Below are 4,920 nucleotides of genomic sequence, written 5' to 3'. Positions count from 1 at the left end.
ATGGAGATTATGGGCATCACTTTTGATGATGCTGTGTTTGAGGAATCACTCAACCGAGTCTCAGCAGCAGCTTTGCACACATACGAGCCCAAACTCTGCGAACCTTTGGTTTGGTTCCAATTCATTTGGTATTCATTTGTACAACCTGGATTTAAAAAAAATAAAAATAAAAAAATTTAAAAAATGCTGTCCCAAGTACTGTATGTCATTACAACATGAACACATTTCAGAGAACAATTTTAGAGTTTCAACTGAAGTTAAGATGGAAATGAGAAGTCACACTAAAGTTTCAACAGTAGTCGTCCGGTGTTCCGGAATACTGTCTGTTCGCTGGGGGTAGTGGTCGTTTCTCCGCTTCTATTCCTGCGCCCACGAAAACGAATCCCAATTTTTACCAAATGTGACTGAATTCTGCATATGTTGGCTTTTTATGTAACTAACGGATTACAGTTGCACAATTTTTGTATTCTGATTACATAACGCCGTTACAGGTATTCCGTTACTCCTCAAGTCCTTAATATCTCATTATTATGAATCACAGAATCACATTTTTTAATCAACTTTGGTGGAAACTGGCTTCCATAACAGGTGGCTCTGGATGAGTACATGTCCTTCCTCTCTCTGGTACTTGGTGGAAACATATCTGTCACGAGAGATGTTCTGGAAGGGATTGCACGATGTTACTGTCATCTGGGAAGAAAAGAAGAGGCTCTAAATGCCTGCGAGAAGCTGATAAATATAATGCACCCCTTTGTCCAACAAGTCTATGAATTACTGTCTGTTATCAGGGGTGCTGGGACTTTAAGTCTATATACCTGACAGCGGATGTCAAAATAAGTAGCCTAACACTTGTTTGTTGCAAATTTGCCACCTATTAACTGCAAGCTTCCCACAAATAAACCTTATATTTGAGTTTGCATATTTTGGCAGGTGTAAGGACAAAGTTATTAAATTAACGTCACGTTCATTTGTGTTCATGCGTTTTTGTTAAAGGTGCACTCGGTAACTTTTTTCTTTGTGTCATCTTGGACTTACACTGACACCTAGTGGCTTGGATGCAGCATCATTTAAAATCAATATTTTTCAGTTTGAAATCAGTTATTGAAAGTGTCAAATAACAGGACTGTTACTGAGATTAAGCCAGTAGTATTCGGCTGGTCATGTGATTCTAACATGGCAGCCCCCATGTGTGGACCCTCTCCATGTAGAATAAAACAGGTTTTATAAGGTTACTGATATGACTGGAGACTTCATTTTAATATGAGTGATCATGATTTCCTACATATATTGCAAAATTACAATTCATGTCTTTAGGAGTTAAACTTTTTTTATGAGGAAAAAAATGACTGAGTGTACCTTTAAATGTCAAGAACGAACATCACACAAATTAGAGGAGACCCAACCTACATTTTTTAAAAGAAATAGCAAGTTTTTTTCTTCACAATTTTAATTGTTTTAAAGATTTATACATTTTATTTCTAACTGTATCTTGATGTTAAATTGTTGCCATAACAGTTGTGACATTTCAGTGGTTTTAAATGTTATAATCAATTATTAATTCATATTAAATGGTCATGTAAAAATATCTGAGCAAATGTATAACTTGCTAGACATTGCATCTAAATGCCAAGACAGTATTTTAATGGGGTGAATATTAATTAGGTGACAAGGCTAAGAAGATTACATAGCAAAGTCAGTGCTCAGTATGAGCTCATTAATATTCATGAGCTCAGTCTTAGTGACTCAGATTGACCTTGTTTTGTTTTTTTATTGACAGAGGCTAGTAGTATCCAACACCTGTCACCTCACCTGCCTCCTTCAGTTGTAACTGAGTATTCAAGAACATTATAGAGATCTCACAAACAGCATCTCCAGCCTGCATCCATACCACCCATGGCACTGGCTGAATCTGGCCTCGAGCTATCAGAGACTCCTGGAGTCTGATACCTGCCCAGAAAGATCCAGACATTCCCACTTGAACAGAACTGAGGAAGAACTTGACAAGCAATTGGTGACAAATAACATTTTTGAACTGATGGCCATCATGTGCTTTATTAGAACAAGGTATTTAAACCAAAAGAACAAGCTACTTATTTTATTGACTTGAAAACAGAGACTCTTTTTGTCTAAGATCTCCTTTTGTGTTTCACAGAAGAAAGAAAATATAATGTTGGAAAACCTTTTCAGAACTTTAAGTTTGGTTCAAAATTGTAATTTTTGTTTGAAATATTCTTGAGACAGTGGGTTTCTTCATCTTTTGATTTTCTTCTGCTCATTGACATCCTGAGGATTCAGCAGTTTTCATTCATGCTGGAGAACAGCCAAAGGGCTCTTTAAGATATTGAGAAAGCTTTACATTTTCTGCAGCCAGAGGAGAAAATGCTTCAAACGATGTCAGAGGTGAGATGCTAAGAGCCTGTCAACTTCAGAAATGTTTACAGTACTTTGACATCACAAATTCCCCTTTAATGATGTCTTCAATTAAGTACTGTTTTGTGAATTTAGTACTACTATATTCCATACAATGAAAGTGAATGGGTATGGGGCGGATACTGTCAAGTTACAATAATGGCCAATATAGTATCTTAAAAAGTTGTTCATTCGACTTGTGCACTATATTCTAAGTCTTCTGAAGCCCTACAATAGCTTTGTATGAGGAACAGACCGAAATATAAGTCATTATTCACTGAAAATCTTCCCTTCCGCACTTTTACATTTCAAACTTAAACTATGGTCTGTTCCTCACACAAAGCTATTGTATGGTTTCTGAAGACTTGATATATTTTTTCTTATACTTATGGTGCTTTGTCATTTTTGGAGCTTGACAGCCGCTGGTCACTGTTTGCGGTCATTGTAAAGAAAAGAGCAATGTGAACGTAATATAAAATATCTTCTTTTTGTATAAAGCAAACATGAGGATGAGTAAATGATGATAGAATTGATTTTGTGTGAACTAATCCTCAGTTGTGAATTTAGTACCTTATTAAATGAATTGTGAATTGAACCCGTGTATTGAAAGAACCAGTGTTTGTTCACATCAATCGACACTCCATACTCCATAATGACAAAGCAAAATGCAAAAAACTGCAAATTTATTAAAAAGAAAAAAACTGAAATATCACATTGACATAAGTATTCAGACCCTTAACTCAGTACTCAGTTGAAGCACCTTTGGCACCAATTACAGCCTCAAGTCTTTTTAGGTATGATTCAACAAGCTTTGCACACCTGGATTTGGGGATTTTCTGCCATTCTTCTCTGCAGATCCTCTCAAGCTCTACCAAGTTGGATGGGGACCGTCAGTGGACAGCCATTTTCAGCTCTCTCCAGAGATGTTCGTTTGGGTTCAAGTCCGGGCTCTGGCTGGGCCACTCAAGGACATTCACAGAGTTGTCCCTAAGCCACTCTTGCATTGTCTTGGCTGTGTACTTAGGGTCATTGTTTTTTATGTGTCTTGAAATGAGGAGAGGCTTCTGTCTGGCCACTCTGCCATAAAAACCAGATCGGTGGAGTGTTGCAGTGATGGTTGTCCTTCTGCAAGTTTTTCCCATCTACACATACGATCTCTGGAGCTCAACCAGAGTGACCATTGGGTTCTTGGTCAAGGCCCTTCTCCCCTGATAGCTCAGTTTGGCCGGATGGCCAGCTCAAGGAAGAGTCCTGGTTGTTCCAAACTTCTTCCATTTAAGAATTATGGAGGCCATTGTGCCCTTGGTAACCTTCAATGCAGCCAACATTTTTTGTAGCCTTCCCCTGATCTGTGCCTCGACACAATCAAACCAGCTCGTCTGCCACCAACAATCATCCCATGCTACAAATCACTGAGATCACATTTTTTCCCCATTCTGATGGTTGATGTGAACATTAACTGAAGCTCCTGACACGTATCTGCATGATTTTATGCACTGCATTGCTGCCACACAATTGGCTGATTAGATAATCGCATGGATGATTGTTTGTTCCAGATGGGCTGGTTTGAGAATTTCTGTAACTGCTGATCTCCTGGGATTTTCACACACAACAGTCTCTAGGATTTACTCCGAATGGTGCCAAAAACAAAAGACATCCAGTGAGCGGCAGTTCTGTGGCCTTAAATGCCTTGTTGATGAGAGAGGTCAACAGAGAATGGCCAGACTGGTTTGAACTGACAAAGTCTACAGTAACTCAGATAACCGCTCTGTACAATTGTGGTGAGAAGAATATAATCTCAGAATGCTATTCTTAGATGCGGGTTGGCGCTGTTTTGGCGGCACGATGGGGACCTACACAATATTAGGCAGGTGGTTTTAATGTTGTGGCTGATCAGTGTATGTATATATATATATATATGGTATATCAGGATTATACCTCAACCCCCTAATATGCTATGAAAGTCCATTATCTGACATTAGAAGCTGATTTTATTTGTTCTGATCTCTAACTAGGAATCTCTGATGGCAGAAGACCTGAATCCAGAGAAGATGATGGAGGAAAACCAAGATGGAGAGAGTTTATCAGGACTTGATATTAAAGACTTCGATGACAGGTGGTGGAACAAACTGCACATGAAATTGCAGGAAACATCAGTTTTATCTATGACCAGAACATTGGAGGATAAATTAATGTGAACATTTTGATTGTCTTTTTATTATTGAATGTTGTCTTTTATTAAAGTTATATGAATTTACTGTTACAGGGCAGAATAAATTTAACATCGCAGGAAAAATAGAATTGCTCATGAACGTGTTGCTCCAGATCAAACAGTATTGATTTGACTCTTTACAGGGTTCTCACAGTCATGAAAATCCTGGAAATGCAGTATCAGGGAAATTTAGAAAATTGATTTCCAGGCCTGGAGAAGCCAAAAAAATAAAAAAAAAAAAAAAAAAAAAAATTAAAAAAAAAAAATGAAAACCTTCTAAAAATCATAGAAACATTTTG

General features: G+C 37.8%; 1 pseudogene; it reads left to right on the top strand.

Moving 5' to 3' along the window:
* LOC127454545 (uncharacterized protein C8orf76-like) lies at positions 1–4,607 on the top strand (annotated as a pseudogene).
* The last annotated feature ends 313 nt before the right edge of the window (positions 4,608–4,920 follow it).

The sequence above is a fragment of the Myxocyprinus asiaticus genome, chromosome 16, assembly GCF_019703515.2.
Source record: "Myxocyprinus asiaticus isolate MX2 ecotype Aquarium Trade chromosome 16, UBuf_Myxa_2, whole genome shotgun sequence".
NCBI classification, from domain to species: Eukaryota; Metazoa; Chordata; class Actinopteri; order Cypriniformes; family Catostomidae; genus Myxocyprinus; species Myxocyprinus asiaticus.
Note: the sequence above shows the minus strand (reverse complement) of the source record. Positions and strands in the feature narration are given on the sequence as shown.